We start from the raw sequence: 14,661 nt of genomic DNA on the forward strand, positions 1-14,661 counted from the left end.
GTCAAGATGATGATATCCTCTGCATAGAAGGAGTGGAGTAGCAATACAGAGGTTTCTAGTTATTATAACCTAGCTATTTGTTGATCTTGGTAGTAGGACTATAAGCATTCACTTTATAATTATTTGTTAACTATGTATACGTTTTATGTGCTACCCAGGATATATGTCACAATAACCAAAGAAAGAGAAGATTAAACAAAATTTAAAGAGAAGTAAAAACAAAATTGAAATTATCAAAATAAAGCATAGTTGATAGTTTACAAAAACTATCAAGCCTTTTCTTTGTAGCTCTTCCCATTCAAGAGGTAGATAGCGCCCCTTCCGGACCCATAGACCCCAGGCTGGCCTGCTCACTAACTTTGGCCATTAAGATATTAGGAACTGCAGTGCAAGAAGAGGCTTAAAAAGTGCTTGCCTTCCCTTGCTGCTATTAGAACCCAGCTGCCATTTGAAGAGGCTCTTCCAGATTCTGGAAACCTGTGGCCTAACTGCAACTGCACAAGGGAGCTGAGATAAGACGAGTGTAGGAACTGCCCAGCTGCACAGAGCTCAAATTGCCAACCTGCTGCATCATGAGCTAAAAATCATTCTTTCAAGTGCTAAGTTTGGTGTGGGTTGTTTTCAGCCAAAGCTAATTATCAAAGGAACATGTATGAAAACAGAGTACCTCAGTACAACTAGCCAGGGATCCTGAATCCCAGTATTTTTATAGTAAACAAAATAAAAAACACACTGAAGTACACAGTTTTCATTTTCTAAACAACATATTCCAACAAAAGGTGAAGAATACCATGTTGCTTTTGACTAACCTCAAGAATAAATTTATCACACTGATTCTTTTAAAAAGACATTAGGGAAAAATAGAAAAGATGGTTAATCACAATTTTACCAGGCATAGAAGAATTATTCAAGTCAACTATTTTTTGAATTGCTCTTCTGCAAAGACAGAAAAGATTATAGTAAATAGTAACTCAAGGAGAACATTTTATAAGAGAGACAGAGAAAATATGGCCCAGATAATTTGCTTTCTTGTAGACATGATTAGGAGGATAAAAATACAGTACTTTTAAAAAATAGATATTTGTGTCCATTTGAATATCACTTTTAAATATCAATGTCTTAAAACAGCCTTTCGAAGTTGCTGTGCCATAGACAATTCATGAGTAAATCTGGAAAATACTAGTACTTCAGATAGGATAAGCTACACAGTTAAATAAACTGAGAGCTGTATCCTTTAGATACAGGAGTTGAGAAGGGCAAATTGTTTTTATTGAAATATCCTCAAGATCCTGTGCATAATTATTTTTACTTCTTTATACTTCTTTCTTTCTGCTAGGTAATCTTACTACTGTAGCTTTTAACTTTTATTTTTTAAAAAATAAATTTTATATCTATAGTTCTACTCAATTTTCTATATTTAAATCAATTTCCAGTTATCTTTTCAATATCTCTACTTGGATGCTCCATTAAGACCTTGGGCATTACATGTAATAAACTGAAAATAAAATTACTCCTCTACATACATACCCACTAACTCATTCACCCTCATTCACCAACTAGTTCTAAAATTTTCTTGTAAGACTACTTTTTCTTGATTATTTTGCCTATGGAAATACTTCTAATTTTTCAAGGCACACCCACTATTGCTTTGAAGATGTCCCTGAATATTTCTCTCACTCTCCTTTATAGAAATTAAAAAATAATATTTTCCTTTGCTCTAATTTAGTCATCGTATATTTATCTTATTCCCCTTAGATCTTCTTGAGTCCTTTGAGGGCAAAATCTGTTCCTTTCTGCTTGGATCCTTCACAATGGTTAGCATATGTTTCACCCAGATGAAGGAGTCAATAAAATTATTTGTTAATTTTAAAGTTTAAGATCCAGTCTTCTATTTTCACCCAGGTAGAATGTCAACCTATTTCAGCATGAGCATGTGTCTGCAGGTAGAAGTGAAATTAACATTTGGTAAAAAATATTCTGAATACTGTTGGCAATGTGGGGGTTAAACTTTGAAAGTTATTCAAGCAAAAGATCTCATTCTCATACAGAATCTATATACAGTTTGAGTAAAATGAGCTAAGTCTGTGGCCAAAGACTAAATCTGGGGTAAAAGACTTTTAGTTAAGGGGAAAGGAAAGAAAGTGAGCACAGGAAAGTTGGAAGGAAGAAAAATCTAAAGGAGTTTAAAAGGGAAGACAATGTTTTAAAAACTGAGATTCAACCAAAGTTGTCAAATCTTGCAGAACTGCAGAGAATGAGGACTGAAGAACAGCGATGCATATTAAAATCGTTGTGCTTTTAAATATCAACAAATGCATTGTCATTACTCTTTCACTTAAAAAAATATTGCAAATTATCCAGTTCATTAAACTGAACACAAGATTTGTGTGTATGGACACCATACTTTAAAATCTGCTGTAAATAGTTGCTCAACTACTATATATTTGACTTGATTTTCACCAATTTCTATATTTTCCTACAAACAAATAGAGTAATACTTATTTGGACAAAATGCATCTTATCTAAAATAAATAAAACCAAAGAGAGCTGAGTTTAGCATTCGGTATATCAATGGAGAAATATTTTCCAATTATTTAAGGGACTAAAAGGAAAGTGAAAAAGAACAACTATGAAGAGATGCTAATTGTTTATTTCTAAACAATATCAATATGATTTTGGAGTCCATTGAAATCAATACCAGTAATATATCAAGTAATAAATATATTCTAGAGATTCACCAGAAAACGCTATTTCACAGTAGCCTATAAAAGAGAATAATTTACCTAGTTTGTATGGACAAATACCAATATGAACCCATTGTTTTATATAAATTTTGAAGTTTGTTGGTTTGTGTTATAGGGCAATTTTACTGTATATACTTACAGATGACTAAAGATACAGCAGCCATACAAATAAAGTAATTATATTGCAATCCAAAACAAACATCACTCAAATGCTTTGTTGTGACAGTTTGCAAAATTTCTGTAGTATATAAATTATCAGTGTTCTTTAATATTATTATCTACAGTGGTGTCAAATGTTATAAATATTTTGTTTATAGTTTTAAAAATTGTAGAGTTTAAGAGAATTTGCCACACATTGGTTATAATTTGTCCTGCTTGACAGACTTTCATTACCATATTTCACACTTGTATAATTTCATATTGATGATGAATTTACTCATTGGCTGATGATAAAATTTCCAGTATTGATAAGATTCTGAAGTTCAGTGACTTGCTAAAGCAAAAGTAATTGCAGAATACCTGACTGTTGGTTAGCAAAAGAAAACACTCACTTCCTCTACCCCACAAATCACAGTGAATAAGACTTCAAAATAAGTATACGTATTTTAAAAATTACTAACACGAGTCAGTGTCTAGAGTTCCCTATATTTTATACATTTTTTAAAGAATATCATCCATGCGAAACTAATATTGGGATATGTCACCTACATGGTTTAGGAAATAGTATAGCAAACAAAAGAGAGATTAAGATTTCTAAGGGTTTTAGAATTTGAATATAGTAATCTCAGGGCAGGTAGAGGCTTTAGAAGAGAAATCTTGCCTGCGCTCTCCGAAGTTTTCCTATATTTTTAGTTAGTCACTCTCTGATTCCTTTCTGTGCTTTTCAGTGAAAGAATTAAAAGAGGAGACTAAAAGGTTGTCTGGGAGTAACCAGGATGTGGGGGTGGGGAGCTGCAGCATCTTGGGAGAGAGGTGATTAGTACCAGTTATGGAAAGAAAATAAACACAGTTCTAAATATTGGAGGCCTGAGCAAAGTCAACCTTGAAGAGCTTTCCTGGACCTGCAAAGGGAGTGTGGGGCTGAGAAGCCAAAAGGCCTGTCTGCAATTTCCTGACGTGTAGGAAAACTATAATGAATGCCCTCAAAATAATTAATCTTAAATGCTGAGAAATAGGTACACCAAGAGTACTTGTCTTTATTTTAAATGCTGAATCTCGAGTTCATGGTCAACAACAGAAAGCATGTTTCTCTTCAATCGTAACACTTAGCACACATCTAAAATATTTAACTCCTTTCTGTCTATATAGCTATGAATGTTAAACACATATTTGTATAGTTTAAAAAAAAAAACACCTTACTTATATTTCAAATGTATTTTTTTCAGACAATTTTCACATTGTCTCTTAATTAACTTCTCTACCACCATTTAGAAAGGAAACCTATAAGGCCTCTGTGGTGTAAAATTTGGACATCAGAGAATGGAGTAGATAGGCCCCTTTTGAAAGCTTCTTTTTGTTGCCCCCACAAATGCATTTAATATCACTAAATTTCAAAAGGCAGGACAGAAAGGTGATGTTTTGACAAAATGAGCTTGATTGTTTGGAAGCAGCCCCCAAAGCAGTAGCTCTGAATTGGGGCCTCGTGGATTTCTCCATAATGCAGATAAAACTTCATGATATATTTAAATCCTTTTCCGCAAACATTTCCCTGATTTGTTGCCAAGCAGTCACTGAATTTAGTAATCCAGACAGATTACCACAGGGGTTCTATTTTTAGGGTCCTTCTGTTACTGTGGCAGTTGCAGCTGATCGGATTACAGCTCTATCCTACCCATGTAAAATGCATCGATGCTTCGGGAGAAACCTGCACTCCCCTCCCATAATTACAATCTCAGTCTCATTGCTGGATATTTCTCTCTGAATTTATTTTGTAGCTCCATTGTGGCCAATCCATTATTCACTCAAGAGGTGGCATGTTGTCTTTTGCTTTTGCTCTGTGCCTTTCAACACTAGCTCACTATTGTGTGTATGTGTGTGTTGGAGGGGGGGAGTGGGTGATGGAAAATGCATGCTGTGGGTCACAGAGGACATATATAATTTCTGTGTTCTGAGGGCAGGAAAATATGTAACTCAGACAGTACTCTTCTGTAAATGACAATATCTCCATCTAGTGGTGAAAACGAGCTTAATCATCATATTCTCTTCACTAGCAGATGCAGAAAGAGGCATTTATTTACAAATTTGTCTCCGAATGTAATTTGTATTTTATCTTTAGAAATTAAAATTTTTCCCAAGAAGAATAGATGTTTACTAAGCCAAATTTTACACCTTCCTGCAGTTTTTACAAGGAAAAGAATAATTCAATTTACTTCAGTGAAAATTTGGCCTCCAGAAATGACTGTCTCTCAATATCCAGGTATAGAGTCTGCCAATAATCTCTTTCATGATTTTTTACAAAACATTGGAAGGGAAGCAGTTATGAAGTATAATAAAAACATAAGTTTAATTAATATTATATGGATTTTTGTATTTGGCCTAAGAAGTAAATTACTCGACAAATTTTTCATCTCCCATCAACTATCTTTTCATCAATTTCATAGTAATTGCACCCCAGTCTATGTTAAACACATATAAACAAGTAAATTACATTTTTGAAGGGATATAAACTGAAGAAGAATGTTAAGATTTTCCCGTTTCATAAGTTATTTCCACCTCAATGAAAAAGTTCTTGGAATATAAAACCAAAAATTTCAGGCTGTCTTTTACAAATATTTTTGATTACGTTATTGTTACTAATTAATGAAAACTCAGGATTGTTTTTAACTAATCTTTCAACTCATATTAAGTTATACAGCTTATAGTTAACAAACATATTTGCATAAGAATAAATAGAGTCCTCAGACTGAGAACCTAGATGGCTATGAAGGCAACCACTGAGGTTACATTAGAGACCCACCAAGTGGAGCTTGCATCAGAAGCCACCAGGTGGCAGCACTCATGTGAGCCTTGCTTTTGGAGCAACCAAACCTCCACTTGGTTGGTGTGCCACAGGAATCTGGTCTCTTCAGAAGAACCAAGTCTGGCAAAAGAGTCAGAATATAAATTGCTTCATGTAAAACTGTGCATATTCCTTTCTTAGGGCTGAAATATTAAGATGCACAGAGATAGATCAGGAAGAGACAGGTATGGAAGTAAATACAGATATGTGGGCATATGTATACATTCATTTCCTAGCTCTGCATGCTGAACATTCCTAAAAGTAATCACAATTCAGTAGATATGCACATTTACTGACCAGATCTTGGTTCCTAAAATCAGTCTCTTTTAAAAGAAACCAGGGCCCTTTGGAGAAATGAATGATTCCAGGGCTTGTATTACAAAGTATGAGTGAGCCTAGTGTATATTTTTGACCCACAAAATCTGGAAGTTTTTAGGGAATGATGGGAACATGTCAAAATGACTCAGGAGCCGGCCCAAAGAGGTTCCCACTATCCAATTTCAGACAACGTGCACATCAAAATAAATTATGATGTTAATGGGTTGATTATGAGATGTTGAGGTTATGAACATCAAAGGTAAACTTAGAAATCAATCTAGAATATAGAAGACTACAGAGATATGACAACTAAATACAAAGCGTGTGATACAAGTCACTAGATGTGCAGGTTGGAGCTCCGGGGAATCAGTGCTTATATGTTATATTTGAAGGTCTTCAAAATACAAGTGGAAAGTAAAAAACATACACATGAATAGCATCATGTGACCATTAGTGAGCCAGGTATGCTACCTTGGCTAATACCGATGCTATGGACTGAAAGTTTGTGTCTCTCCGAAATCCATATGTTGAAACCTAATCCCCAAAGTGGTGGTGTTAGGAAGCAGGGTCTTTGAGATCTGTCATGAGAGCAGACCCATCATAAATTGGGATTTAGTGCTGTTAAAAAAGAGGCACCAGAGAGACCCCTTCCTCCTTCTGCCATATGAGGTTATAGTGAAAAGCCAGCTCTCTGTGACCTAGGACAAGACCTCTCATCAGACAGAATCTAGACTTTCCATTTTCCACAACTGTGAGAAGTAAATTTCTATTTTATATAAGCCACCTAGCCTGTGGCATTTTGTAATAGTGGCCCAAACAGACTCAGACAACCAATAGCTCTTAAAGAGTAAGCAAAAGAAGCAGAGTCCATGAAAAAGGAGGAATGGACAGAGAACCAGGAGAACCAGAGGACTGAAATCCTAGGTGGATAGAAAAGCGTAAAAGAATATGTCAAATAATGAAATGAGCCCAGGAAAATGAAGATAAAAAATGGTTATTGTATTTGTTGATGAAGTCACTGTTGATTGATAAGGGTCATTTCAGTGGAGAAGTGAAGAATAAACAGGCATGAAGAAGCAGAAATATTCACTGATGTGAACCCTTTTAGGAGGTATGAATGAAGACAAGAATGATTTGTGTGATGTCTATAAAAATTTACACTCCATTAATCTCATGCAATGTACAACTAGATTAGGGAAAACTAGCTTTTTAATGCCTCACTTTAAATAAAAATGATAAGCATAAAAATATATAAAAGCATTACTGTGTTACATATACAGTGTAGACATAGTTTTCCCCATTATTGATAATGTTTTTCTTTTTTATTCTTTTAAAAATGTTTCCCCATACTTTGTATGCTTATGGCTTATGTGTCCTTGGCTAGACTATAAACCATACAAAGAAATAGAACATGTGTTCTAATTCTTTGACATTTTCTTATACACTTCTTTGTATATACTTAGGAAGAAGTTTCTAATGCATATCACTAGATGGCAGTAAAGATCAAAAGTTGGATGAAGCTAGGGTCGAAAATTTCCACTAGTAATTTTGATATAAATTATGAATTTGTGCATTTAAAATCAATATAAAACTTATACTAAAAAATACAATAGCTAATATATATCTGAAAAAAGATGCTGACATACTATTCTTAAAAAGCAGATTCTCTTGGACAAAATAATGGACATTTTGAAGCCAAGCAGTTAAAAAACAAAACTGAGCAATAACACAGATGTTGGTATGACAGCTATGCCTTCCATAACTCCCTAGAAAAAAACTTACAAGTTTTTTACACAATGTGACAATTATGCCTAAAACATTAAAGTCCAATTCTGTACCTTCTATCAAAACACATGCGCTTCCCCAACAAGTAGAGAAATGTTTTTATTTAGTATTTTAGCATTTTTCACTCTAGCATTTCCCTCATTTTCTTTGGATCAATTGGCTAATAAAAAACATATTTAACTGTATTCAAATGGTGAATAATAATTCTCACTATATTTAATGGCATTTTTTTAATTTAAAATAATTTCACGGTTCTTAATTTTTTACCAGAATTTTATTTTAGAAAATTTATAGTGTTCTTTGCTATCTTTAAATTAAGCATATTTATCATTTTGCTTCTTTGCATAATGTGAATGACTCTGATAAATCATTTTCATTTGAAGCCTTCACAGTCTAAACAAGACCATTTGTGCCCTCTGAACAAAGATTAAGGGAGCCTCTAACATCTGCAAGGACATATTCACCTCCAAAAAAAGAATCACAAAAGTAGATGGTTTATTGAATAGCTCAGTGGGGCAGATTTCTCTTCAAGTCCCTGTTTTGATGTCATTTTTCATTAAACAGCCCCTGTGATGATTCACTCATTACTTAAGTGTGTAGCTCATGATTATAGTGGCACCAGGTGCCAGTGGCATATACTGGACCAGACGCTGTTTTTTGTTCTTATTTTGTTTTCTCTTTTAAGATGGGAAATTCTTGAATCTTTAAATAAAGATGGGAAAGAACCAGTAAAGGGAAATATTTAAAATAGAAATAAGCAACAGTGAACCCCATGAGATATAAATGCTTTCCTATTGGGTGTATTTACATATCTTTTCCACAGAATCTGTCAAAATGCTGAGAAACAAGAAACAATGAACTAACTGTATTCACATTTTTAAAAACTTTATTTAATAAATAATCTTACTGCAGTGTTCCTTTAAATAAGAAGTCAAATTTGCAATTTTATATATAAGTGGGTTTTTTTTGATTTTTTTTTGTTTCAGAAAAAGACTTAAAACTTACTCAAAATATAAATCAATATTTTCTTATAAATTAAAAAGAAATCTTAGAAAAACTATCATGCATGATTATGTCACAAAATTCACATCATAGCTTAGATGTAGAGCAAACGTAAAATCCTTTATTTTGTCTTTGTTAATTGAGTCTTCCAAGTTCCCGAACATTGGAAGAAAATATAACTTTGAACGCTATCTTGTTTAAAATCTAATAATGATAGTTTCTTCAGGAACATATACCAGTCATTCACATTCCAGGTTAACTTCCAATGTCAAGTTCCCCCCAGGTAGACAAAAGATGTTAATCAGAAAACAATAGAGCCAGGGGACACTGGGCTAGAGACTTCAATCCTTCTCTCTATAATTGACACCCTTCCTCTCAGTATACTCCAAAAATTCTTGAGAGTAGCCAGGGGAAAAAGCAAAAAAGAAACTGAGAAACTAAGTTTTTTAAAATAAATTATTAAATCAGACAAAAATTCTCACCAGATGGTACCAAAAGTTCATTTTCCTCCTTCATAAACTGAGTGCGAGGGTTTATAAAGAAAAATAGATTATTTTGGGGCAACATAAGAAATTTATATTTGGGGTCAGCTTCACAGGTGCATAACCTGTGCGGTAGCATAGTGAGGTATGTGTGTAGGGGTGGGTGGAGGAGTTGCTGTTCAAAAGGGCCCCGTGCCTGGTTTAATGGTCTCCTCTCACCATCTCGAAATTCTTCATAATTTTCTCTACTCCTTCAAATTATTTTATCCCATTAGAGATAAAGCAATAAGTTTGTTTTCTTCTTTTGAAAAGTAACGCAGAAGTTGGTTTTGCTATATGACTATGTAGAAAAGTTTTTGTGTGTTTTTCTGATTTTTTTTTCCTATGGTAATAGATTTAGAGAGACTAAACTAGAGAACTGAACACAGAGAATCTAAAAAGAAAATACACAGATGCTAGATAAACCGGAAAAAAAAATAAAGTATAAAAGTTGAGACATTCGAAATCAATAGTTGGTTTGCATTCCGAGAATATAAACATTCCAGTGGCTACAGTCTTCATGCAAATGGAATGACAATAATTATTTCCAGTTAGAAGGAAGAGAGTAGACATTTATTTCCATTAGACGAGCCAAAACAAAACAAACTTCTTTCCAAATGGGCTGTTTGGTAGATGACTGAGCTTGGGAATAAAACTAAATTTCTATGGTGGGGCCTGACAAAAGAAAAATTCTGAGATGTCCTAAGTTAAATGACAGGAGAGTGAGAGAAAGAGACAAGAGCATTTAACCAGTTAATAGCTGTGGGATAGCTAACAATAGACTGCTCTTATTTCTGAATCAACTTCTGTAGTGACGACCAGATACTACAGCATCCCACATATGTTTGAACTTTCAGGACTATTACCAGTCAAAAGTAATAAATATTTCTTACAGACTGCACTTATCATAAAACTCCCTGCCATTGCTTCACCTTTTCTCTTTCCCCTTATCTGTAGCCAATTTTAATTCTTTCAGAACAATTTACTTCTTTCTTCCGCAGCCATAATGTGTAAAACCGCCCATCAGCAACAGGACAGCAGATAAGTTTGTTTTTTCAACCTAATCTTGCTGCTAATGGTTTAGACTTCATGCCCTAGGACCTGGTCTCAATAAACCCTTTCTTTTAGAAAAGCTTATAGCAATGAAAGTTTTTGTTTAACAGGCCTAAAATACACACGCGTGTGCATGCGCGCACACAAGCACACACATACACTGAAGTTCCTGATGTGCTGCTATATTCAAGTCATTTTCATTTGTTTTCCTTTATCTCGTATCTAATATTTTGCATTCTACTGTGCTTCTTTTCAGATACTTTTCCTACTTTTACAAATGGATCCCTTTGTAGTTCCATATTCACAGAAAAAGATAGTCAATAAATAAGTTTCCACTACTTAAGACTGACACTATCGAATTTAACAATCGGCAGTGAGACAAGAATCTAAAGAATAAAATCCATATCTTAGTTTACTACATGTTAGAAATCTCATTCCATTTTATTTTTGCTGTAGCTAGAATTGATCTGATATTTCTGATATTACAGAACATTTTATAATGCATTATCATATCAAAAGAAACATTCTTTGTTAGAAATGCATTGCACGCTCCTTATAGTAGCAGCAGCTTCTATGAATTAATATTTATTGTGTTCCTTACATATGCTAGATGCTGGGTATCTCATTTAGTTTTCATCACAATGTGGGGAAGAGGAAAATTTGCCCTCTTTTTCAAAACTCTTGGTTCTTCTGACTGGTCTCATGTTCAAATTGACATTAGACAGATTAACAGGAGAAAATAACCTAATTTATTTACATATGTATATACAGGGGTTCCATAAGAATATGAGGCCCAAGGACAAATCAAGCAGTTGAGGCTTATAGACCATCCTGGGCCTAGGAGAAAGTGGGGTAGTAGATTGGACTTCAAAGGGAAGGTAGGCAACTCACAGGGAGATGAGTAAGAACAAACATTTGGTAAACAAATTTTTGCTGGGCCACCCAGAAACAATGGGACCCACAGGGGTTCTAACAAAATTGCTAGGTTCCTCCCTGTCTTCCATACTTAGTTTATATTAAGATGTAGTTATTTATGTGATACTATCTCCCTTCCTGGAGCAGTTCCTCTACCTAAATTCTTTCAGGCAGTTTGAGGGAAGGTCACAGATTCATTCTGAATCTTTTTTTTTTTTCTTTTTTCCTTTTTTGTAAATAACTGGCTTAAAATAATATCCCCCAAAAGGCATATTTGGGGGTAGCAAATTCTGCTCTTCCTCACTGCTATTAGCATCCTCATAATAAGCCGGCTGAGGTACAGAGAAGGTAATATGGCCACACCCCACAGAGAGTGGTGGGGCTGTAATTTGAATCAAGCAGCCTGACCAGCTCTAAGTTCAGCTTGTGAAGGCATTCAACTTCTTTGAGTCATTCTTCAAAGCCAAAAAATAAACAGTGGTAATGATTACAAGAAGGTGCATTGTTTACCCATCAAAGCTAAAGAAAGAATTTGCAAGGTGGGTCACTTTGGCTACTGAGTCACCACCATCCCAAGTTTCTACCATTGAAACTAAGCAAAGAATAATTTCCACATGACTGCATTTGAGTTTCCAGGTACTAAAAGCCCTTTCTTTCTCTTGCTGTATTTCTGGCTCCACCTGAAGCAGGTACATAAATACCAGTACAAGAACGTTTTTTTCATACTATTCAATTTTTTAGAGTCATTTCAGTTTGGAGCTAAGAATTAACTTACTCTAAGTTTAATTACCACAAGATTTGTGCCATCTATAGCAAAAGAGATGGATGAAAAATAAAAATTCATCCAATCATATCGACTGCTTGGCCTATCACTGCCAATTAGCTTGGTATTTGGAAGCATTAATTTTTTTTTTTTTTTTTTTTTTTACTGTCCCTCCAGTGGTTGAATGTAGCTGTTCCTCCAATTTCTTATATACCTATTGTCAGTCACTTTAACTTCATTGTGTCTAGTCTTTATAGCAGCTCTGTAAGGCAGGTGGTGGTAGTAGAAGTAGTAATAGTAATAGTAGCAGTATTCTACTGATGATAAAACACCACTCAGAAAAGATAAGTACTGTGTTCAGGGTCACTTAGTAAATGGTGGAAGCTGATAAAAACTCAGATTGGCCTGGCTCCCAAGTCACTACTCTCTGTACCATTCTGCTCCCACATTATAATGAACCCTTGCCAAATATTCATTTCTTCCTCTTCTTCTTGGTTAGCAATATTCCATGACTTTCCCAAAGAAAAAAATTATAATAAATATCAACCCTCACTTACTGAGTGTGAGCTTTTGAATGATTAAGTATGGTATGCTAATAAACTGCACATGCATTTTCAACACCTCCACAAAAATATTTTCCAAGGTGATTATCTATTTCTTGTATTAAAATAGAGTAGAAGACTCGACTTTTTTTTTTTTAAAGAAATGACAATTTGTGAACTTGCATAGGCATTCCATGAGCAATGTTGCAAACAATATTACATAGAATATAATAACATGCTATCATCCTACATATGGCATATTATGTTTTGCAAAAATGACTGTCACAATATCTTTATTTTTCCCCAATTCATCTAGGACTTTGCCACTTTCCCTTTCAGAGGTGAAATGTAATTACCCTGAGCAAACTTGTGACTTGCTTGTAACCAAATTAATGTAACAGAAATAATGATGAACCAATATTGATATGTTATTATTAACTAAAATTCATAGTTTATATAGAGTTCACTCTCTGTATACAGATCTGTAGGTTTACCAAATGTATAATGCATGTATCCACCACCACAGTATTTACAGAATGGTTTAATTACTCTAAAAGTGTCCTGTTTTTCACACATTTATCCTTTTCTCCTTCCCCGAACCCCTAGCAATTACTCCTTTTTACTGTCTCCATAGTTCTGCCTTTTTCAGAATGTCATATAGTTGGAATCATACAGTATGGAGCCTCTTCGGGTTGGCTATTTTAATTCAGCAATATGCTTTTAAGATTCCTCCATATCTTTTCCTTTATGTCCTAATAGCTCATTTCTTCTTATTGTTGAATAATATTCAATCGTGTGGGTGTGCCACAGTTTGTTTATCCATTCTTCTTTTGAAATACATATTGGTTGCTTCTAAAATTTGGATATGAATGAACTGCTATAATTACTTGAGTACAAGTTTTTGTGTGAGCATAACTTTTCAACTAATTTGGGTAAATACCAGGCAGTATGATTGCTCAATCGTACAGTGACACTTTAACTTCATAAGAGATTGCCAAACTGTCTTCCAAAATGGCTGTGCCATTTTTGCATATCTATGATCAGTAAACGAAAGTTCCTGTTGCTCCACGTGAAATGGATTTCAGCCATTCTAATAGGTGTGTAGTAGTATCTCATTGTTGTTTTAATTTGCAGTTTTCTAACAACATATGATATTGAGTACATTTTCACATGCTTATTTGCCATATGAAGATCTTTGGTGAGGTGCCTGTTAAAATGTTTTGCTCATTTTTTAAATTAGGTTTTTTTCTTATTGTCGAATTTTAAGTGTTCTTTGTATATTTTTGATACCAGTCCTTTATCAAATATTTGTTTTCCAGAGATTTTCTCCATTCGTGGCTTGTCTTATCATTCTCTTAATAGTATCTCTCACAGAAGCTTTTTTGTGCGTGTGTGAAGTCTAACAGTTTTCTCAAGGATCATAAAGAGCCATATATTTTTATCTTCTAAAATTTTTCTTTATATTGTTATTTACTACTCTCCTGTTCAACTGTGTATCCATTTACTGATCCTAATGTCTGAAATTTAGTCATGAGCCTCTCGAGTTGTTTTTGATAAAATAAGTAATTTAGCAACTTTGGAAAGTATTAACAGACATGGTCTTAGCAATAAATGTCTGGCACAGGCACACCAAGCCGGGAATTTTGCTGATTTTAATTAAGGGGCTATGTACAGAGGTGCGAGCAGGTTAAAGGAACCATCGTGGAATGCTGCAGCACTCAAGGGGCAGCAGTGGGAATCCCAGGGCCCCAAAAGCAAGGAGAGAAAAGTGTTGAGAGCTGGAACCATGGAGAAGAAACTGTAACTGTAGAACACGAATGCTAATAGAACTGTGTGGAATCTGGGAAGAAGGAGAAGGAGCGTCTCTACCTGATCTCCCATCTTCTACCAGGTTCCCCCATGGGCTGAATGCAGCCAGAAGTTAGAAGGCAAGAGAATCCATGTGAGGTCTTCAGACATTGCCTTCAGAGAGCAGAAAGGAATAAAGGGCGGGCATGGAAAGGAGGGTGAAGAGAATAAC

Source organism: Rousettus aegyptiacus, unplaced genomic scaffold, assembly GCF_014176215.1.
Source record: "Rousettus aegyptiacus isolate mRouAeg1 unplaced genomic scaffold, mRouAeg1.p scaffold_m13_p_3, whole genome shotgun sequence".
NCBI classification, from domain to species: domain Eukaryota; kingdom Metazoa; phylum Chordata; class Mammalia; order Chiroptera; family Pteropodidae; genus Rousettus; species Rousettus aegyptiacus.